This window comes from Chlorocebus sabaeus, chromosome 3, assembly GCF_047675955.1.
Source record: "Chlorocebus sabaeus isolate Y175 chromosome 3, mChlSab1.0.hap1, whole genome shotgun sequence".
Classification (NCBI taxonomy): domain Eukaryota; kingdom Metazoa; phylum Chordata; class Mammalia; order Primates; family Cercopithecidae; genus Chlorocebus; species Chlorocebus sabaeus.
Genome location: NC_132906.1, coordinates 51,907,285 through 51,932,205, shown reverse-complemented (window position 1 = coordinate 51,932,205; position 24,921 = coordinate 51,907,285). Strand labels below are relative to the sequence as shown.

At 35.6% G+C, this 24,921-nt stretch overlaps 1 protein-coding gene across 2 annotated transcripts in view; it reads left to right on the top strand.

Moving 5' to 3' along the window:
- KLHL1 (kelch like family member 1) overlaps positions 1-24,921 on the top strand; it is a 790,359-nt gene that overhangs the window by 553,108 nt on the left and 212,330 nt on the right. The window lies entirely within an intron of this gene.

Here is a 24,921-nt window from a genome sequence, read left to right as displayed (position 1 = left end):
ACTAAAAACATGCTACACATCCTTCACTTGTCCTTCAGAGACACTGGAAAAAATACCTGAGAGAAGAACAAACCATATAAATGCGGTCTGTGATCATGGTTTTAAAATACCTGACATGTTTCATTGATTCTAGCTAGCTACATGCTTTTAATCTTAACCAATAACCCTGCTAATAAACCATAAATTACAGTTTGCCTTAGAAGAATATTTGGAGTATAACTTTAAATATTCTTGTTTTATAAGTCATAAAAATAAAGTTTACTTCATTTACATTTTTCTCAAGACTATTACATGATACATTAGTACTAAATGATTTTTAATATTATCTTTTTTCTTTTATTTAACATTTTGTGTTACTCCTTTCAGTGTCTCACATGCCCACATGGTCTTAGTAACAAGTTATATACAATTGACAAGTTGAAAATTATCAAAATTTGGCTTTCAGCATGTCTTTGTAAATATATATGAAATGAAAAGATCAGGGTGAATACAATGAGTGTTTAAGGGACAATGACTGGTGATGTCTAATGTTCAAAAGGACTGAGTAAAAATGTGGCAGACTGGGTGCAAAGGAAATTTCTCTTCTTCCTCTCTTTTTGTTTTCATATTTCTTAACATTCTTTGTCCCTGAATTAGATGGATAACTCTTTCTTTTATGGTTTTCAAAATCAAATTAATTAACACATCAATTGCTACCCATTATGTACCTTAGATACCTAGAACTTACTCACTTTTCTTTGCAGGCAGTGTGTACTTGTGTTACAAATTGGAGTCATTGGTAAAATCATTGTCCTTATTTGCATAGTTTTATATTATTTGTTCTACTGAACTTGGATTTCTAAAACATTGAGATATAGCACATAGCTATATCTCACATATAAAACTGCAACACACACACACAAGCACAATTTATTAAAAATATCTCAGGTACAGTAGTTTAAATTTTTTAAGAGCTGTCATAGGTCTCAAGCTGATGCTGTGACAACAATATAACTAACAAAGTTTCAAGAAAGAATACTAACATTTAAAAATATCCTGTAAACACACATTTAAACCTATAAGTAGTACCTAAATATTTAATGATTTCAATCATTTAAGATGTAGTATTCCCTTCCGGATAAGAAATATTCTTACATTATTGAGTGATTCTAAAAGGACTTCTTACGATAGGTCAGAAGGAAGAAATGTCAGGGTCCTCCAGGGTCCTTTCAACTTACAAAGCACAGTCTTCCACAGATAAAATCAATAATTTGCTTTTTTTAATGAGAAAAAATCTGTTTTTATACATACAAAGATCCCCCTTTATTATAATAATTTGCCTAGTATGAACCAATGTTGTAAAATATTTATATTTTCTGATCAGATAAAAATCAGTTATGCATAGAGCTAGAGTGCATAAGACAACACACAGCTGTCCAGTTCACAGCCATATTCTTAATGCTTAGTATAGCACCTGTCTCATTTTAGGCACACAATAATGAATCTGAAAGAAGGAATTTATGAATAAGTACTTTCACATATTGATAATTTGAAATATACAATTAGATATCATAATCTTAAATAAAATATGAATATAGGTAATTTGTAGTAAAATATTTTCTCTGCATCCTATAATAATTTAAAATATTTATTTTGTGCCTAATTTTATTTTGTACCTCCTCATTAGAAAATGTAATAAGAAATAAATGCATAACAAGATGCATCCATGATGATTAAAATTCATTAACTTTTGTTATTTATTTTAAAACTTTTTAACACGCAACATAATTTCCCATCTAATTTGTATTCCTGTTTTTAAGTTAAAATAAGTGTCATGGATCTATATTCTATTTAATGTATACGTTCAATATTTTTGCTTATTTCAAATAAATGGTATCTTTAGTTAACTTTTCATTTCATTGAAGTATCACCATACTATTGAGGAACAAATATAAAATCTAGTGAACCAACAAAGAGGTCACATACTAAAGGAAGATATAATACTAAGCAAAACGTGTTATATTTTCCTATGATTGAAGATTATATAAAATAACACATCGTAATAGAAAATTGCTGGATAATAGTAAGTAGACAAGGACAAAACTTTAAAGAATGGGATTCAAAGCCAGAACAATATACTTTAGGTTGGGGGTTTATTTCCAATAAGCAGTCGTGTTTAATGCAAGACAAAGTTAATTTAGGCAACGAGGTGATAGAGAAACTTTAGCTCAATTAAAATTGTGTGATTTACAATTAGCAAAATGGGTGACTTCTTTTTTTTTAATTATACTTTAAGTTCTAGGGTACATGTGCACGTGCAGGTTTGTTACATACGTATACATGTGCCATGCTGCTGTTCTGCACCCATTAACTCGCCATTTACATTAGGTATATCTCCTAATGCTATCCCTCCCACCCCTCCCCACATTAGGACCCCTTTCTGCATCCAAGTGATGATCCCCTTACTGTGTCCAAGTGATCTCATTGTTCGATTCCCACCTATGAGTGAGAACATGCGGTGCTTGGTTTTCTGTTCTTGCGATAGTTTGCTAAGAATGATGGTTTCCAGCTGTATCCATGTCCCTACAAAGGACACAAACTCATCCTTTTTTATGGCTGCATAGTATTCCATGGTGCATATGTGCCACATTTTCTTAATCCAGTCTGTAACTGATGGACATTTGGGTTGATTCCAAGTCTTTGCTATTGTGAATAGTGCTGCAATAAACATACGTGTGCATGTGTCTTTATAGCAGCATGACTTATAATCCTTTGGGTATATCCCCAGTAATGGGATGGCTGGGTCAAATGGTATTTCTAGTTCTAGATCCTTGAGGAATCGCCACACTGTTTTCCACAATGGCTGAGCTATTTTACAGTCCCACCAACAGTGTAATAGTGTTCTTATTTCTCCACATCCTCTCCAGCACCTGTAGTTTCCTGATTTTTTAATGATTGCCATTCTAACTGGTGTGAGATGGTATCTCTTTGTGGTTTTGATTTGCATTTCTCTGATGACGGGTGATGATGAGCATTTTTTCATGTGTCTGTTGGCTGTATGAATGTCTTCTTTTGAGAAGTGTCTGTGCATATCCTTTGCCCACTTTTGGATGGGGTTGTTTGTTTTTTTCTCGTAAATTTGATTGAGTTCTTTATAGGTTCTGGATATTAGCCCTTTGTCAGATGAGCAGATTGCAAAAATTTTCTCCCATTCTGTAGGTTGCCTGTTTACTCTGATGGTAGTTTCTTTTGTTGTGCAGAAGCTCTTTAGTTTAATTAGATCTCATTTGTCAATTTCAGCTTTTGTTGCTGTTGCTTTTGGTGTTTTAGACATGAAGTCCTTGCCCATGCCTATGTCCTGAATGGTATTACATAGGTTTTCTTCTAGGGTTTTTATGATTTTAGGTCTAACATTTAAGTCTCTAATCCATCTTGAATTAATTTTCGTATAAGGAGTAAGGAAAGGATCCAGTTTCAGCTTTCTAATTATGACTACCCAATTTTCCAACACCATTTATTAAATAGGGAATCCTTCCCCCATTTCTTGTTTTTGTCAGATTTGTCAAAGATCAGATGGCTATAGATGTGTGGTATTATTTCTGAGGGTTCTGTTCTGTTCCATTGGTCTATATCTCTGTTTTGGTACCAGTACCATGCTGTTTTGGTTACTGTAGCCTTGTAGTATAGTTTGAAGTCAGGTAACATGATGCCTCCAGCTTAGGATTGTCTTGGCAATTTGGGTTTTTTTTGGTTCCATATGAACTTTAAAGCAGTTTTTTCCAGTTCTGTGAAGAAAGTAATTGGTAGCTTAATGGGGATGGCATTGAATCAATAAATTACCATGGGCAGTATGGCCATTTGCACAATATTGATTCTTCCTATCCATGAGCATGGTATGTTCTTTCATTTATTCGTGTCCTCTTTTATTTCACTGAACAGTGGTTTGTAGTTCTCCTTGAAGAGGTCCTTTACATCCCTTGTAAGTTGGATTCCTAGATATTTTATTCTCTTTGAAGCTGTTGTGAATGGGAGTTCATTCATGATTTGGCCCTCTGTTTGTCTGTTACTGGTGTATAAGAATGCTTGTGATTTTTGCACATTGATTTTGTATCCTGAGACTTTGCTGAAGTTGCTTATCAGCTTAAGGAGATTTTGGGCTGAGACAATGGAGTTCTCTAAATATACAGTCATGTCACCTGCAAAGAGGGACAATTTGACTTCTTCTTTTCCTAACTGAATCCCCTTGATTTCTTTCTCTTGCCTGATTGCCCTAGCCAGAACTTCCAACACTATGTTGAATAGGTGTGGTGAGAGAGGGCATCCCTGTCTTATGCCAGTTTTCAAAGGGAATTTTTCCAGTTTTTGCCATTCAGTATGATATTGGCTGTGGGTTTGTCATAAATAGATCTTATGGTTTTGAGATACGTTCCATCAATACTGAATTTATTGAGAGTTTTTAGCATGAAGGGCTGTTGAATTTTGTCAAAGGCCTTTTCTGCATCTCTTGAGATAATCATGTGGTTTTTATCTTTGGTTCTGTTTATATGCTGGATTACGTTTATTGATTTGTGTATATTGAACCAGCCTTGTATCCCAGGGATGAAGCCCACTTGATCATGGTGGATAAGCTTTTTGATGTGCTGCTGAATCCAGTTTGCCAGTATTTTATTGAGGATTTTTGCATCGATGTTCATCAGGGATATTGGTCTAAAATTCTCTTTTTTTGTTGTATCTCTGTCAGCCTTTGTTATCAGGATGATGTTGGCCTCATAAAATGGGTTAGGGAGGATTCCCTGTTTTTATATTGATTGGAATAGTTTCAGAAGGAATGCTATGAACTCCTCCTTGTACCTCTGGTAGAATTTGACTGTGAACCCGTCTGGTCCTGGACTTTTTTTGGTTAGTAAGCTATTAGTTATTGCCTCAGTTTCAGAGCCTGCTGTTGGTCTATTGTGGGATTCAACTTCTTCTTGGTTTAGCCTTGGAAGTGTGTAATTGTCCAGAAATTATCCATGTCTTCTAGGTTTTCTAGTTTATTTGCCTAGAGGTGTTTATAGTATTCTCTGATGGTAGTCTGTATTTCCATGGGGTTGGTGGTGATATCCCCTTTATCATTTTTTATTATGTCTATTTGATTCTTCTCTCTTCGCTTCTTTATTAGTCTTGCTAGCAGTCTATCAATTTTATTGATCTTTTCAAAAAACCAGCTCCTGGATTCATTGATTTTTTTGGAGGATTTTTTGTGTCTCTGTCTTCTTCAGTTCTGCTCTGATCTTAGTTATTTCTTGCCTTTTGCTAGCTTTTGAATGTGTTTGCTCTCGCTTCTCTAGTTCTTTTAATTGTGATGTTAGTGTGTCAATTTTAGAGCTTTCCTGCTTCCTCTTGTGGGCATTTAGTGCTATACATTTCCCCCTACACACTGCTTTAAATGTGTCCCAGGGATTCTGGTATGTTGTATCTTTGTTCTCATTGGTTTCAAAGAAATCTTTATTTCTGCCTTCATTTTGCTATGTACCCAGTAGTCATTCAGGAGGAAGTTGTTCAGTTTCCATGTAGTTGAGCGGTTTTGATTGAGTTTCTTAGTCCTGAGTTCTAGTTTGATTGCACTGTGGTCTGAGAGACAGTTTGTTATAATTTCTGTTCTTGTACATTTGCTGAAGAGTGCTTTAGTTCCAACTATGTGGTCAATTTTGGAATAAGTGTGATGTGGTGCTGAGAAGAATGTATATTCTGTTGATTTGGGATGGAGAGTTCTGTAGATGTCTATTAGGTCTGCTTGGTGCAGAGTTGAGTTCAATTCCTGGATATCCTTGTTAACTTTCTGTCTCATTGATTTGTCTAATGTTGACAGTGGGGTGTCAAAGTCTCCTGTTATTATTGTATGGGAGTCTAAGTCTCTTTGTAAGTCTCTAAGGACTTGCTTTACGAATCTGGGTGCTCCTGTATTGGGTTCATATGTATTTAGGATAGTTAGTTCTTCCTGTTGAATTGATCCCTTTACCATTATTTAATGGCCTTTTTTGTCTCTTTTGATCTTTGATGGTTTAAAGTCTGTTTTATCAGAGACTAGGATTGCAACCCCTGCTTTTTTTTTAATTTTGTTTTCCATTTTTTGGTAGATCTTCCTCCATCCCTTTATTTTGAGCCTATGTGTGTCTCTGCACATGAGATGAGTCTCCTGAATACAGAAAACTGATGGGTCTTGACTCTTTATCCAATTTTCCAGTCCGTGTCTTTTAATTGGACCATTTATTCCATTTACATTTAAGGTTATGTGTGAACTTGATCCTGTCATTATGATATTAGCTGGTTATTTTGCTGGCTAGTTGATGCAGTGTCTTCCTAACATCGACGGACTTTACATTTTGACATGTTTTTGCAATGGCTGGTACCAGTTGTTCCTTTCTACATTTAGTGCTTCCTTCAGGATCTCTTGTAGGGCAGGCCTGGTGTTGACAAAATCTCTAAGCATTTACTTGTCTGTAAAGGATTTTATTTCTCCTTCACTGATGAAACTTAGTTTGGCTGGATATGAAATTCTGGGTTGAAAATTCTTTTCTTTAAGAATGTTGAATATTGGCCCCCACTCTCTTCTGGCTTGGAGAGTTTCTGCTGAGAGATCTGCTGTTAGTCTGATGGGCTTCCCTTTGTGTGTAACCCGACCTTTCTCTCTGGCTTCCCTTAACATTTTTTCCTTCATTTCAACTTTGGTGAATCTGACAATTATGTGTCTTGGAGTTACTCTTCTCAAAGAGTATCTTTGTGGCGTTCCCTGTATTTCCTGAATTCCAATGTTGGCCTGCCTTACTAGGTTGGGGGAGTTCTCCTGGATGATATCCTGCAGAGTGTTTTCTAACTTGGTTCTATTTTTCCTGTCACTTTTAGGGACACCAATCAGACATAGATTTGGTCTTTTCACGTAATCTCATATTTCTTGGAGGCTCTGTTCATTTCTTTTTCCTCTTTTTTCTCTACACTTCTCTTCTCACTTCATTTCATTCATTTGGTCTTCAATCACTGATACTCTTTCTTCCAGTTGATCAAGTCAGTTACTGAAGCTTGTGCATTTGTCACATAGTTCTCGTGTTATGGTTTTCATCTCTACCAGTTCCTTTAAGGTCTTCTCTGCATTGACTATTCTAGTTATTCATTCATCCATTATTTTTTCAAGGTTTTCAGTTGCTTTGTGCTGGTTATGTAGTACCTCCTTTAACTCTGAGAAGTTTGATCGACTGAAGCCTTCTTCTCTCAACTCGTCAAAGTCATTCTCCGTCCGGCTTTGTTCCATTGCTGGTGAAGAGGTGCGTTCCTTTGGAAGGGATGATGTGCTCTAATTTTTTGAATTTCCAGCTTTTCTGCACTCCTTTTTCCCCCATCTTTGTGGTTTTATCTGCCTTTGGTCTTTGATGATGGTGACATACTGATGGGGTTTTGGTGTGGGTGTCCTTTCTGTTTGTTAGTTTTCCTTCTAACAGTCAGGACCCTCAGCTTCAGGTTTGTTGGAGTTTACCTGAGGTCCACTCCAGACCCTGTTTGCCTGGGTATGAGCAGCGGAGGCTGCAGAAGATAGAATATTGCTGCACAGCGAGTGTTGCTGTCTGATTCTTGTTCTGGAAGCTTCGTCTCAAGGGTGTATGCTGCTGTGTGAGATGTGAGGTGTTGGTCTGCACCTAGTGGGGGATGTCCCCCAGTTAGGGGACAGGGACCCATTTGAGCAGGTAGTCTGTCCGTTCTCAGATCTCAACCTCCATGCTGGGAGATCCACTGCTCTCTTCTAAGCTGTCAGACAGGGGCATTTACCTCTGCTGAGGTTTCTGCTGCTTTTTGTTTAGCTGTGCCCTGTCCCCAGAGGAGGAGTCTACAGAGGCATACTGGCCTCCTTGAGCTGCTGTGGGCTCCACCCACTTCAAGCTTCCCGGAGGCTTTGTTTACCTACTTAAGCCTCAGCAATGGTGGGCGCCCCTCCCCCAGCCTTGCTGCTGCCTTGCATTTAGATCTCAGACTGCTGTGCTAGCAATGAGGGAGGCTCCGTGGGCGTGGTACCCTCTGGGCCAGGTATAGGATATAATCTCCTGGTGTCCCATTTCCTAAGACCCTTGGTAAAGCGCAGTATTAGGGTAGGAGTTACCTGATTTTCCAGGTGTTGTGTGTCTCAATTTTCTTTGGCTAGGAAAAGGAATTCCCTTCCCCCTTGCACTTCCCAGGTGAGGCAATCCCTCACCCTGCTTTAGCTCTCACTTGTCAGGCTGCAACCGCGGACCAGCGCCAACTGTCCGACGTGCCGCAGTGAGATGAACCCGGTACTTCAGTTGAAAATGCAGAAATCACCCATCTTCTGTGTCGCTCGTGCTGGGAGCTGGAGGCTGGAGCTGTTCCTATTCTGCCATCTTGGGCGTGCCCCCATAATGTGCGATTTCTTAAAGATAATGAAGAACAAACACTTCACAAAATTAACTATTTCACCAGTAGTAAATCTTAGTAGATTTACTTAACACTGAATAAATATTCAGACTAGATATTATAGTAACCATTTCTTAAAGAAAATTTTCACATTAATTGAATCTAAAATTAAAATTATATAAAAAGTTTCCAAATATATATAGAGAGATGGAAATTAGTTTCTCTGCAGTTATATTTGTAAAGAAAGTAAGTGAATTATCATTTTATAAAGTAGTGTTTCTAATTTGATGTCTGATATATGGATAAGAATAAATGATAGTAACTAATTAAGGTAGTAATAGTACATACCATGAAATGTAGAAGGTACGTTGACAAGTAAATCTTATATATAGCAGTTAAACTAGAAGAAAACTGATGAAGTTAAGATTAGGGCTTTTTATATGTAGTCACTGATCAACGCATATATGCATAATTTTACATACATAAATAGACACCTGTATCAGCATTAACTGATTATATAAATGAGAAAAAGGCTATAGTTTTAAGGAGTGAATTCTATAATGGCCTTAGTTTGAGTTATTTTAAAAATCCACACTTTCCACAGATCATATATTATACACTTGTGTTGTCATTATCCTATTAACTTTCAGATTTTATGCTTTTATAAATTTGATACAGAACTAGAAAAGGCATAAATAAAATGTAAACAACAATGGCATATTGCCTTTATTAGTTAAGGTTGCTTTGTTGTATGTGCAGAAAAATATCATTTGAGGATGAGTTGATATAGTTTTGTACTCTTTGGAAGGAGATTCACAAATTGTGTTTTCTTATTTATTCAGAAAGACTATGAGAGAGTATGTCATAAAATATTGAAAACTTGAAAATCCCAACTATTCTCAAGTACTCTAAACTTGGTTTTTAAGTGACCAATGATGTGGTGTGCATTTGAAAAGCTTTTGGTACTTTGTAATTGTTTAGTTGTCAATAGACTGAAACATCACTTTGCACAGAATATTATTCTACTAGAACATTTAGAATAAAAAATTGTTTGATGAACTCACTTGAAATCCATCAGAGTAAATGGATACCCTTTCTCTTTCTTTCACTTTTTTTACATCATAAAATGCTCTGAGGATTATTACCTTATTGTATCTCATGAAGGCAGAAATATAAGTGATTTATTTCATATAAAACTTGCTAATAAACATAAGCTAAACAACAGGATCTATAAATTTCTCAAAATGTTCTCTTTGGAAACCTATGCAAAAGAGGTGTGAATCAGTGATGCTACTATTTCCAACCTAAAATAAATAATTTTTCTGATACCTTAACAGCTGAAAAATTTACCAACTTCCCAAATCAGCTTGAGCGAGCAGGATAACACCAGCCAACCATTAATTCTTCATTGAATAACCTTCAATATCAAACAACATTATTAAAATATATTTATTTTATTGACCAAATAACAAAATCCTGAGTATATATGGTAATCAAGTGTTGCCACTGTTTTATTTAGAAAAGGCAATGTAATGTCTATTGGAATTTGATTTTGAAAAGTCTATAATCCCGTGCAAATAATTTTGTTGCCATTGCTGTTTTAACCCAAAAATATGACTAATAATGATATTCTTTTACAACTAGTATAATATATTTTAGCATTAAATATTGATCTAAAATTTAATTAATAAAATATTAGAATTTATGACATTCATTGAAGTTCAATTTTAAAATAATATATGAGATGATAGAGCACCACCAAAATTAAAGGGAAAATGTTCAAAATCTTGGCATAAATAATTCAAGTAATTCCAACTAGGTACACATAGACTAAAGTAGATAACTTATCACATCCTTCTTTAAACCATAGGCCAAAAGTCTAGGCTACCCTTTTTTATTTGTTTATTAATTTTACCCTGAATTTGTTTTTACTGTTCTGTTTTAATGTGGGACAACAGTCTTATTTTTACCTTGATTATTTCAATTTTTTAAATTATCTTCCCAATTACTGAAAGCATTTGAGATTTCAATACCTACTTTGAATATAAAATGAAATAAAGCACAGAATAATTTCAGTTCTTGAAAACTAGAAGACTTGACTTCTTAACAATGTTTAATACAACTGGGTGTCTTTGAATAGCTCACTTGACATGTTTATCATTAACTGTGAAACAATGAAGTTTGTTTAAGATCATCAAAATGGTCCGTTGTGGTTCTTTGCAGCCTTATATGACTCTCCAAATATCTTGTGAAATCTTAAATTTTATAAAATGCAAATGCATATCTGGATAATGTTGATAAGTGCCATCTTGTCATTAAGTAATAAAACCATTATATCCCCACGAACAAAACATTATTTGAGCAAAAGAGGATCAATAATTGGTGAAGAATGAATAAATATTTTTCTACTTTCATCTAGATATAAATTTCTTATCAACTATATGATTTTCAAAACATTTATTACATTGTGTGGGTCATCTTCTCACTTTCGTGATAAGAAAGTGTTTTCTCAATGAGGACAAAGTTTTAAATTTCAATGTTGTCAGATTTATTCATTTTTTTTGCATTGCTTGTGCTTTTGGTGTTACAGTTAAGGCAACTTTAATCCAATGTCACAAAGATCCCCACATATGTTGTCTTTTGTGACTTTGGCTCTTATATTTAGCTCTGTGATTAATTTTGAGTTAATTTTTACATGGTGTGAAGTAAAGGTCTAACTTTATCATTTTGCATGTGTGTCTCTGGGTATTCCAACAGAACATGTTGAAAATAACATTTTTCTCCATGGAATTTTCATCAAGATAAATTGACTATAAATATGAGATTTTATTTCTGAACTGTCAATTATTTTTCACTGATTAATATGTATATCTTTATGCCAGTACCACTGTCTCTTGATTTACTGTAAATGAAATTGGTAAAAATTTTGAAATTGGGAAGTATAAATTATCTGTGTTCTTATTCCAATATTTTGACTATTTTTGGTCCCCTATATTTTCATATGAAATTGGTACTATCTTGCCAATGTCTTCAAAAAAGCCAGCTTGGATTTTGATAGGCATTACGTTTAGTCTACACATAATTTGGAGAATATCATTATCTTAAAAATGTTAAACTTTCTGATCCATGGACATAAGATGTTTTATGAGGGAATTGAGTTTCTTATTTTATAGATGTTCAGGTGCTTTTTTGGCATACTGATATAATTATTTTATTCTAACTTGAGCAATTAGCATACTTGCAGTTAGCCTTCCCATAATGTTTATTTTTTTAAGTCGTGACATTTAATATATTCTTTTTAAATAACTTGAGCTATATAATAATCCTTGAATTTCCCATCAGTTGCACTTCTGACTGGTTAGGTGTGCACAATATGCCACACTTCGACCCTGCAGATCAATCCACATCACAGAAAATACATGTTGCAGGATGTTTGAGAGTATCTTCCCCAAATCAAACCAAATAGCTGTGATGATTAAAGTTACTTTAATAATAAAAAACTAGAAATGTTTATTGAGATAACATTTACAACTTATAGAATATTGTGCAAGATTTAAAGAGAATGAACTTGCTATATAGACTGACTTGAAAGGAGATCCAACATTAATTAGTGAATGCATATGTATTGTATTTGACTATTGTTGATATGCTGCTATATGAGGTGAAAAAGTAACTAGTGAACTTATTAGCAACTAGGCACACATTTTCAAGAAGTTAAAACATGACTCTAATGCAAAGTAAAAGCCATAACTCACACAGTGTACAAGCTAAATTATTTATCTCATATTTATCTCATGAATGAGAGTCACAACGTGATGGTAATATAAGTTTAAGGAGACCAAACTCACTACAAAAAATAATGTTGAAAAAAACTTGCAAAGACAAAAAGTTAATGTTATATAAGGCAATACAACTTTAAACGTTAATTTTTTTCCAGAGGGCAAAATTCATTTACTACTCTGTCTTCTGCAAGTTAATATGTAATTTCACATAGATATGGTAAATCATACAAAGTTATAATCTTCTAGTAAATTAAATAACCCTTCGACAGTAACTGTCAATGTTCACATGTGATATTAGTGATACTGTCATACATACGTTTTATTTATAAGTGCTGCATATTTCTTAACAATGTGAAGAGGAGCAAGAGAAAACAATTACAATTTATTCATGATTGCACTAAAATGTTATTAATAATTATAGTAATAGATTACTATATGCCAATCTATGTTCTCCGTCTTTTACATGTATTATATTAACTACTTTCATCCTAATGGTGCTGGAAGTAGCATCTTTACAGCTAAAATATTGAAGCACAGACAAGGTCATTAGCTCACCCAACTGCACTCAGGAAGTGTTGGAGCTAGAATTCAAATTATGAAAACTAGACAAAAAATCTGAAATTTTAACCATAGTACTGTTAACGGAATCCTTGGGATGTTGCTTCACCAGCTGGAAACCTCTGTGTCCCGTGGTGCCTTTGCCTGAGTTTTGATTGAATCTGCTGGGCCCACTCAGCCTGGCAGGCTGCCCCACGCTTGTATTACCAGACTACCAGCCTGAATCCCATGCTTGCCAAGGGAGAATGGAGTGGCAAGGGGTGTGTGAGCAAGGGTATATAGGTTCTAGCCACTATGCACAGCTAGACACGCTGGCTGCAGCGGGATGGGCAGCTCTAGGTGCCGGCACAGGTGCCTGTTTCCTGTGAGGCTGTGGCTGGACCAGGCGTCCCACAAGCAACTTCCACAGCTGGCACTGGGGAACACAGTGGTACCTTGAAGCTAGGAGATGCCAGGAATCACAGAGCCCCAAAGAGAGTATCACAACCCCAGCTCAGGGAGCTCCTAGGTCTGGGCTCCCTGAAGGGCAACTGCTCTTCTCTCCTTCTTGTTGTCCACAACGTGGTGAGCAAGGGGCATGTTGCAGCCCTGTTTGTGTTACAGCTCTTTCAGCCCCGCCATTTGGTGGGACCTGAGTTCTTGTCCCATGCCCAGGAAGAAGGAAGTATGTGGACCAGTGGAGGGTGAGTAAGACAAAGAGGAGCTTTACTGAGTGATAGAAGCAGTGGGTAACTCCACTCTGCAGCAAGAGTGTCCCAGTGAGTGTTCAGCTTTCAGCACAGAGGAGACCCTGGAGTGAGCAGCTCCTCTCTGCAGCTGGTCATCCGATTGTCTCTCTGATTCTGGCTGAGTCTGGGAGATTTTATGGGCTTCAGAGGGCAAGAAGTGCATGCTGATTGCTTCATGGGCAGTCATGGGCAGACCTGGAAAAAGCACAATAAGTTTCCATCCTGTTCCATCAGCACAGCCCTCAGGCTTCAGTGCACCCTGGCTCGAAGGTGGGATTTCACCAGGGACCTACCCCTTTCCATACAAAAGCCTGTCTGCCTCCTGCTATCATCCACGGTGCCCAGACTGTTTGTGCTGAGGAGTGCCTGCAAGCCAGCACCAAGCTCCCTGCAGGCACATCCACACCTGAGGTGGTAGGGTGGGGCTTCCCAGGCCCCCAAGAGTGAAGAGATGCCAGGTCCCACAGCTGCCGCCTGGGCGGCTGCAGCTGCTCCCAGGAAGTGCAAACTCCTGCCCTGCCAACTCAGAAGGAGGTAGGGCTTCTGCCTGTTCCCAGCGCCTTCCAGGTCCATGGCACATGTAGCCCTGGCTGCCCCTCCTCCGCTGCAGCTGACATCATCGCAGCAGCTGCTCTAAATGGGCTGCCACTGCCATCAGTACTATATTGTCTCTCACTGACTGTCCTCTTTATATTGTGATTTTTCCTCAACTATTTTATTGTTGTAAATGTGTCTTCCTTCCCAGAAGCACCAACTAAAATCACCTCAAAGATAGTATAGTAGTAATAATAATTATTTTAGTTCAAAATGACACTTTAAGAATATGTATAGATAAAAGCACCTTAAGAATGTAATTTTTTGATTGATCTGTAATAGACACTCTTTAGTATTATGTGCTTCCCCTACAATTGCAAGAAGACAAGAACTTTAGCACCTGCCCTCCAAACCAGATTACCACCTCTGAGCAACTCCAATGGAGACATACTTGAACCCCCACTGCAGCATAGAGTCACCTTCCACCAAGCTACAAAAGTGCTCTGCAAAGTGGGCCAGCGACTCCACGGTTTAAATATTTAACTTTGTTTTTCTGTTCCAATTTTCATCAGTATTTAACATTAATAAACTATGTCTATTTGAGGGTTCCTCTGACCTTGAATTTGCGGACAGTCTTTACTACTATTCTTTCTGTTTTACCATTTGTTGAACCTGACTCCTTCCCATTCTATCTGGTGTTCACCTTTCTGTTAAGTGTCTGATTCTGAGGAGGGTAAGGAGGATGGGAGAATAGAGAGGGTTGCTTTCGCTTCCATCTTCTGTTTCCTCCCACCTAATTGCTTAAATAATTCATTACGTAATATTGAAATTCATTTGCAATGCTCTCAAATATTTCATCTTTATGTATTATTTATTCACTTTTGAATATTTTATATAATATTTGAAATTGAGAGTATATATTAATGTGATAAGAATTAAAACTCTAGCAACTTTCTATGAAAGTACTACCCAACTTAAGGACTAGGACTTCTTAACTACAGTTCTACCTCTGCATGCCTTGTATCCTCTCTACTTCTCTCTCAATGCTAAAACTCTCCTTTGAGAATAGTGAGTTTTGTGTTTTCTGTACATTTGTTATTTGTAACATATTTACCAAATATATCTGTATCCCTATAAATACATTGTTTAATTTTGCTTGTTATTGAGCTACATAGGAGTTTAATTAAATCATACATTTTCCCAGTGAAATGAAATAGCATTTTATTATTTACTTCTCTTAAATTGGGAGGTTACTTTCCTTAAATCCAAATCTAATTAAATCTATTTCCAACTTAACATCTTAAGTGGTTCCTATCAAACTTAATAAGTATAAGCTATTAGCAAACAGTCTTTTTTATAATCTAGCACCTACTTTTCCAGTTATGTGATCACATTTTCCTGTAATACCTGCTATTTTACTATACCAGATATTCACTGTTCTCCACCATTTCACACTTCACCACTTTGTGTCCTTACACGTTATTCTTCTTCTACCAAATATGCCTTATCTTTTCCTCCTTTGTACCCTTGAAATTTTAATTTTCAGCTCTGAAATATAACTTCCTAGGCCAGTGTGATGGTTCCTACAAGTAATCCGAGCACATTGGCAGGTCAAGGCAGGAGAATCCCTTGAGACCAGGACTTAGAGACCAACCTGGGTAACAAGGTGAGATCTTCTTTATACTAAAAAAAAAAAAGGGAGGCAAATACATTTTAAAACTTAGCCAAGCACTGTGGTGTGCACGTTTAGTCCCAGCTACTCAGGATGCTGAGGCAAGGGAATGACTTGAGCCCAGTAGTTCAAGGCTACAGTGAGCTATGATTGCACCACTGCACTCCAGCCTGGGTGACAGAGTGAGACCATACCTCTTAAAAAAAAAAAAAAAAAAAAAATCAATCATTCAACAAAAATCTATAACTCCCGAAGTACTCCTTTATCCCTTAGCCTCCCAGAAAGCTTATTATTACTATGCTTTTGTATAACCTTGTTCTTATATCTATGCAGAACTGACTACATCTTATGTATATTATTTATTCTTAATTTTCATTAGACACCAATTTTTAAAATCTAGAAGCTATTGATCCACCTCAACTAAAATTTGAAAAAAAAATATTGTTTTGATTGAATGGACAAATGAATGATTATTGGAGTGGGGCATGTAGAAGGGAAACAGAGGAATAAAATTCCCCAAAATATATAGAATAGGTGGAAGCAGGAAGAGGGTTAGGATTTGAAGGTTTGTCTTCACAATGAATCGGTATGGCCAAGTTTTATTAAATAGAGAGGACAGAGCTGTAAAGAGAGATTGACTGCATGAATTTGGAACACTATAAATCACTTCAGAAATAATTATAAGTCTGGATTAATTAGAATAAGCAACTCTCCTTCCATATGTGACAACATTTATGTAGCAAATGCTCATTGGAAACACCTGAACCACTGCTGTGCAAGACTGAGATCAGCTGGATAGAATCCCATTATGGCACTCACAATGGAGGACAGGGATTGTGTCTGCATTAATAGATTTTCTACAAGAGACATTCATTATAAATGATGTTGCAGACAATAGGAGTGACTTGACCTGCTGTGTAACCTTATCTTATCAGATTCCAGTAAGATGTTTATGTTTCTTTTTGCGAAATAGGTTTTTAGTTTATTCTAAAGAAAATGCTATTGCAATTGCAACACTGTTTAACTCTCTACTGGACAAATTTTATTCTGAAAAAAATAGTAATCACTTGTTATTTGGTCATTAATAACATTTACATTTTAATATACAGAGGCTTTTCATTTTATCTGCCAAGTTGGTGCTAAAACAGCATGAGTTGGTTAATTGTTATGCAGAAATAGACGTTATAGATGTGTTATAGCAGGATAGAAGTTAGCATTTATGGCTGCTTATGTATTTTTTATTTAATATCCCTGTTTATTTCATGTGCAATCTTTATGAGTGCATACAGAGGAGAATTAATGTTTGGAGTTGTTTTTTGTCTGAGATAATATGTAAACACATATTTTTGCTGACCTTTTCTTATTTTTCTTGAGTGAAATTGTGAATGGAAAACTTCAATGAACAGCACCATTTTTCATTGATTTTTACCTTTTGTTCTGTGACATTTTAAGTATGAAAAGGTATATCTGCCTAAAGATTTCAAGGCTGCCATAATTTATATAAATTTCTAAGGACATGTGAAAACAAACATAAATATCAAAAAAAGCCCGTTTATACATTGTTATATTGCTCCTCAGTATAGTTTTCTTAATTAATTCAATCCAAGGATATATTTTACATTACTTTTGTCCCCTTTTCTGATACGTGTTAAGTAACTTTGCCAAATTATTCATACTGGCATTTAATTTCAGAATATCATTTTATTATACCATTTTATCGGGTACTGCCTAAATATTTATTAAAATAGCACTGTGAACCAGAAATGGATTAATGCTTCAGATCTTTTAACATGCATTTTCTTCCCAACTTTTCTTTTAAAATGATGCTATAAGATTATAGTAATCATATACTATTTTCCAAAATTTGGAAACTGACATTCTCACATATATTTTAGTGAATTGGCATTCTGGGAAAGGTGGTAAGCTGTTTCCAGAACTCTTTAATACAACTCTTTCAAATGAATAGAAAGAATCAAAAACAAAGCAAATTTTATCTATATTTGAGTCAGAGAATTATAATAATACAATATTGTAAATTGTTTTCCGAAGGAAAAACAGCTGCCTAATCTAATAAAATTAAGCCAAATGGAAAAGACAGGTAATAATTTTATATATATGTTATTTAATTTACATCATGAAACAAGCAAGCAGGTGAGTTATGTGAAGAAGTGGCTTCTAATGTGGAGACATGAAAGGACACAGCTGGACCATAAGATAAATGAGTATATTCCATTTATTTTCCATCAGCCTAATTAGAATAATAGAATAGTCAGAACTGAAATAAACATATGTGACCTTTTTTATTTTTATTTTTTACTTTTTGCCAGAAATTATAACCTAAACCTAAATACAAGCCAAGGCCAAGTATAGAACAGAAAGCCAAATATCTGAGTAGCTTGTTTTCGTAGGTGGGCTCTGAGGATTGCTTCAGGCTGTTTTGACCTGCTTGTCCAGTAATGGGGCAAGGTTGAAACCTCAGAACCCTATCTTGAACTTCCTATTAGACCTCTGGACAAAGCTGGCCATGCTAGTTCCATCAGGGACTCCATATAGTACACTTCTCTACTACTAGTTTCATTAGTCTTTTCCACTCAACCATTTCTGAGCTGAACAAAAAGAAACATACATCAGCAATATCTAAGCATCCAGTTTAAATTCTATGGATAGAATTCAAACCATGTCAGCTAAAAAAAAAGGATTCAGTAAAGAAAAATTTATGTCTGTCCTAATACATATCAGTCCCAGATACAAATCTCTATATTCAAAATAATGATAACGATAATAAAAATAAGCCTTAAGAGCAAGCACAGATTTCTACAAATAAATGGAGGAAATAAATATTGCATGGGAAACACAGATGCTTTGAAAGAATGTTCTTCTCAGTATAGAAGAGAGAATACCATTTCTATCTTTCTTTTTATTAAGTGTAATATTAAAGAGTAGAAGAGCGGACTCTCAGATTGTTGCTGCTCCTCAGGCAAAATGTCAAATTAGACCATTATGGTGTTAGACAAAGTAGACCACTTCTTCAAAGTTCATCCTCCAGATACATATAACCAGGACACAACATCACTTTCTAAAATTTCAGAGATACAAAATATTGGTCAGAATTATGAAGAGTTTGCTGTGTTTAATCACAGGTTGTGTAAGGATAAAAATCTAGAAAATTGGGAGATGATGAAGAGTTAAAAGCTATAGTTGAGAATGACACAACCTGTGTTTTATAAAGATGATGGAGAGAAGAAGGTAATTAATTGGCTAGAGAAAGGACACACTACAAACTGGAATAATTGTTGTAGGCCATTGTGATAATCTCACAAAATAGCTTTTAGGAAGAACAAGGATTTGAAAAATTTTACAGGAGTGAAAAGCAACAGTTGAAAATTGGAAACTAAGTTCAACCTCGCCTTTTATTATATTGTCTTGTTAAGGAAGACTCTAATTATATTAGGTTTGTGGTTTTATGAAGCATCTAGTTATTGAAAACATCTGCAGTTAGCTGCCATTAACTAAGTGTATAAGATATCCCTTTAGGAAGTGCTGGCAAGGGAGGTAAAGGAAAGGAAAAAAAAGCATTTACTTTGTTTATTTTCTATGTGCAAAATTCAGTTTCATTGTAATAGATGATGTTGTCCAGGGAAAAATTAAACAGTGCATATAAAAGTTTGTGCAATATTAAATGAAATATGAGTACTATTTTGGGAGAAAATATGTAGTCTTTAATAAAAAAAGATCACTCTTTGTAATAGACATCAGTTTTACAAATCATTTTTAAAGAGAAATCAACTAATTAAAATATGGCAATACATAAAAACTAAAGAAGCTATAGTACTAATTTAATTATATTTTAAAATAAAATTTACAAAACTATTAAAGTTTAATTATTTAGCAGTACTTAACTTCAGATGAACAAAATGTATGTCAGATAAACAATCAAGAAACCACAAAGAAATTCTGCTTTTGTCCTACTATAAATAATTAAATATAAGGTAAATAGAAATATCACATTTATTATTGAGAATGTAAATTCTGCAAGTTATTTGGCCTTTTTGATCAAAATAGCAAGTGTGGGGTGCCTTACAACATATCAATATCAATTTTAGGAATCTGTGCTATGGAGTACATGTATGAATACAGATATGTAGACAGTAAAGTACCTTTCAACATTCTTAGTATAGTGAATAACTGAAAAGACAAAGCTATCTGCAAGCTTCACATGTGAATGAAAATACAGTGTTTTGTGGTTATCACTATGAATTTCAGAATTTACTGACTTCAAAAGATGTGTGGAATGTTATGTGATACCAAAATTCAAAAACAAACCAAAAAAATTTGCAAAGACCTGTATATGGAAGAATGTATTTAATTATTATCAAGGTGGTTTATGTTTGTTTATAAATGTTTGTGTACATTTGCATGTGTGTATATGTTTATGTGTTTGTGTGTGAGTTGTAATTTTTGAGAACTTCCTTGTTTGCTGGCACAACAAAATACTATGGAATTTCCTTGCCACAGAAATGAAATCAACCATTCCTCCAAGGGGTTTTTGTTCCTGTTACTGAGTAATGGTATTTAGAAACCAAGTTCTGATTACTTAATGTGCTCACTGGGACTGGGGTGATCTTAATTCTAGCCCACTTTTATAGGTAGTTTAAAAAGTAGACATTTACAATCATTGTGAATGTAATATGGAGTTTCTTACTTTTGTATATTTTTTTAAAATTCTCTCCTATCACTTCATATATAATTTTGTGAATTGGTTGATTTTAGTTTCAGTTTTTGGGAACCCCTTTTGGTTTTAAGCATTTCATTTTATTTGCCTAAAATGTAAATATTTATATTATTTACTTGTGAAAATGGCATAGAAGAATATTCAGATAACTCTACTTCTCATAAAAGTTTTCCACTTGCTACAGTTTACTCTTTTTATTACTTTATTTTTTATTCAAGTTGTCACCACAAATCTGTGTGTATATGCATAAAATACACTTACATGTACACATGTGCAAACAATACACCTATACTTGCATACACACATATATGTACACATCCATGTTTCTCTTTCATATTTTTTCTTATATTTTACTCAAAAAGAGCTTACACACTCTTCTGCACCTTGTTCTTTTTGCTTGCACTATATTGTGTATATGGCTTCTAAAAAAATACCAATATTCTTATAAGATTCTTTGTTTTCTAATATTCTGTTATCAATATAAAATTTACCAATTTATATATGTTTCACGTCATTCTGTCCTAAATATATCCATTTACTATGTGCTATACCATTTTTGCATTTCAATGAGCAGTACCATGAGTGCCTGCTTCTTGAGAGATTTTGAAAATTATTTGGATTTTTGACATTCTGAGAGCCAAAAAATGATATGTTAGTGTTGTTTACATGTCTATTTCTCTTGCATTAATGAGGCTTTCTCTTAAAGTGAGTACCATTTACACTTAATTTTAATGTAGAAAATTTGTTTATATCTTTTTAAACTTAAAATTTGTTTGATCTAACAAGCTACCAGCTTGTTAAATTAAGAATTCCTGTCCTAAATGATTGAGTCATGCTTACCTAATTTCTAGGAAAGGATTGTAGATTGTTTTCATGTATACATATATATATATATATATATAGTTTATATATGACAATTCTGAATGAGTTAAAGTGCTGTATAGTAAACAAAATAATAAGCTAAAGCACATGAATACAGCGCAGATTGGCTGAATTGATTCTGTCTGATAACTACAGATATGTTTCATTATCTGGCAAAATAACATTTTTAGTGGTTAGTTAAAATTAATAAATAATATCACCTGGCTTTTAAATGGTGCAGATTCTGCTGTTAAGTTATTTTCTTTAAGATTGCTGTATTTTGTTGCTTTAGCAGAAAATCTCCTGGATTATTCCTTGTATATCAATAGAAAGTCACTGAGGAAACAGAAAATGAGAACAGTTTTTGCATGTCTATTCCATGGAGACAAATGGATCCATGGAAATCACTAAACATTTGATAATAATAATGATTATTAAGTTATATGCCATAATTTAGACATTTTATTGTTGAATAAAACTCCAGTAGAAATGTACAATGTGAAGATGTGTGCTCTGTGTCTCAGTCAAGTTTCTCGAGAGGGACAGAACTAATAGGATAGATGTATATATAAAGAAGAGTTTATTAAGCAGTGTTGACTCACAGGATCACAAGGTGGGGTGCCACAATAGGCCATCTGCAAGGTGAGGAGCAGAGAGCCAGCCCAAGTCCCAAAGCTGAAGAACGTGTAGTCCCATGTTTGAGGGCAGAATGCATCCAGCACTGGACAAAGAATGTAGGCCAGAAGACTAAACTAGTCTAGTCTTTCCACATTCTTCTGCCTGCTTTATATTCTAGCTGTACTGGCAACTGATTAAATTGTGCCCACCCAGATTAAGGGTGGGTTTGCCTTTCCCAGTCCACTGACTCAAATGTTAATCTCCTTTGGCAACACCCTCACAGATGCACTCAGGAAAAATAATTTGCATCCTTCAATCTAATCAAGTTGACACTCAGTATTAACCATTAGGCTCTGGAATAAGTGAATTTGTATGTGTAGCCACTAGCACATTGATTTACACCTAAAAAGAATAGTGTAAATAGAAACTACAATATTGCAGTTTTGTAATTCAATTTCATCGAACAAACAATCCATTCCCTCCTAGTGTTAAATGGGTTGTCTGTTAAAGTTTTGCACATATAAACTTTTGCACCTTTTCCCTGGGAATCACATTTTCCAAAATATATGAAAAGTATTTCCAGTACAAAATGATATATAGCTCTGTTTACTTCATTTAAAAAAAAAAAAAAAAAAACTGAAGGAAGCAGCAGGTTCCGGCAGCATCTTTCAATTGTCTCTCCATCATGTGCACCACCAGACCCAGAGGTCCCTAAGTGCCTGCTTATGAGGATGAAACCCTGCCCCGGGCCCCTTCTCTGCTGAGCAAGGAGCAGTGGCTATGGTGGTGCAGTATGCACTGGTAGTGCAGGTGCTAGTGGACCTGGGAGATGTTGGCAAGCTTGGAAGGTGGTCTCCAAGGGGCTTTGGATGTAGCTCCCTGCCTCCTGGGAAGCCAAACTTGGGCTTGCTGGAGAAGTGCTGCGGCTTCCTTGCCCTAAGCCCTGGTGGGTAAAGTGACTTGGAGTCCAGTTTGAAGGAGGAGCATAGGGGGAGTGAGGTAACAACATGAAAAACCCAAAGGTCTTAATCTGTACGAGACCTCTGGTAAAGTATGAGCACTGTGAGGGTGGAAGGCACAGCTGGGTGGGGAAGCACCTGGGCCTCCAGTTTGTGGAGTGCATTATCCCCATGAGGGACTAGATGGTGATGTCAGGAGCCTTGCTTATTGATGACAAAAATATCATTTGAGGTCAAAAGGAGACCCCACACTGGGTACACATGTTGCTCACAATGCTGCCCACAACCAGCACCTAACCTTGTCCCCATAAGGAGAGGGCTGCTGTCCTGGGGTGACCACTGAAGGGAGATCACAGACAGCAAGCAGGTAGTCTTCCAGCAGGACCCAAGCAGCATGGGGCATCTTCAGGAACCAGCCAAGGGACCGTGGCAGTGGATTATAGCTGAAAAAAGAAAAGGCCAGTCGACAGAAAATCCCAGCAGAGTTGAGAGAAGGGGCAGTGTCTGGCGGTGACTTGGCCTAATGGAGCTGGGACACACCACAACAGCTGTGTTCTTACAAACTCAGCCCCCTGATACCTCCCAATATAGTTGCATCTGGAGATGACTGACATGGAAATACTGTGGGGAAATCAGTCAGGAATCTTTTAATTAAAACAATATTAAAAAAGAAACTTAAAAAGTAGAATTCAGTGCTGCACGCCTTACTCATAGAAAAGTTGTGAAGGAGTTCATGAATAACTTTAAAGTTAATAAGAAATAGCAAAATAGCTATTAGCAAAATTCCTGTACCAAAAGTAGCAGGTCATTCGTTTAAAACAGGCAAAAACCCAACTAAAATTTGTTTCATGTAACTGAAATGGGAAAGGGTGAGTTTAGCTTTAGGTATGACCTAATGTTTTATTCTGTTAGAGATTAAGTTATCTCTCTTTCATACTTGCATTCTGTTGAGTTAACTCCAACCCCAAATTCAGCATGGCTCATGTTATCATTACATCAATTTCCTGGAAAAGCAAATCTACCTCCACAAGAGTCCCCTAGTATTCACAGAACTATACTGATTGGTCCACATTGGCCTTATTTAGGACACATTCATTCCTGAACCTACCACTGTGGCCAGACATTATAAAATAGACTGGGTTTAGTCTACATAATGCACTCTTCTTGGGGAGCCAGAGGTAATGTCAGCTCTCTTAGAAGAAGCACTTTGCCTCAGAATAGAATGGATATGGTTCTCCTGAAGTAAAAATTAATATCCTTGTTTTTTAAAAAATGGAGCCAACTCTATAATTTCAACTTTCTTCCTACAAAATGTCATTTAAGTTTTATTTCACTGAAAATGATGTAAACATGCAGTTGCCACTGTATGTACAGACTCTAGATATTTATTTTTATAATTAAATAAGACAATGTGCAGAGTGTGGATTAGATTTTGGCAGCTATGTGGTACTCATATGATAGAGAAGTATCTTTAGCTTATCACAAAAAATTCTTGCTGAAAAATAACCATTATTCATTTGTTTAATAGTCTTGACTAGTATAATAGATGGGCAAAAGTGTTATCAGATGGATTATTACTTATGAAATTCATTCATATGTATGCAGGAAAAATCTGTCACACAGATCAAGAGTGGTTAATTCTCAATGTCAAACCCATACTATTTTATTTGCACAGAATGGTTGATTTCTGATGTTTCTTTTGTAAAATGATTACTTCCTGATACACTGTTGAAAGAAGTTATGAAAATTATGATTGAATAATGGCTATTGAGTTTGTCATTGCAAGGTAGTGCAAAGAGAGAAAGCCATCAAATACAATACATTTTTTTTCTGATACTACCGGCAATGAGTGTTACCCTTTTTTTCTGAGATTATTGATCAGAAGTCCATTATATCAGAAGAGAGAAATGTACTCGGTTTGTTAGTAGAAATGGACTACATTATGTCAGTGGATTTCAAGCAGAACTTGGATGAAACAGAGAGGAAGAAACTATCAACTTTTTCCACTCTACTGACATGGCAAACAGAAGCTTTGAGTAAAGAGTAAAGAGAGAAGACCCCATATTATATATATGGATGATCACCAGTTTTAAAGCTA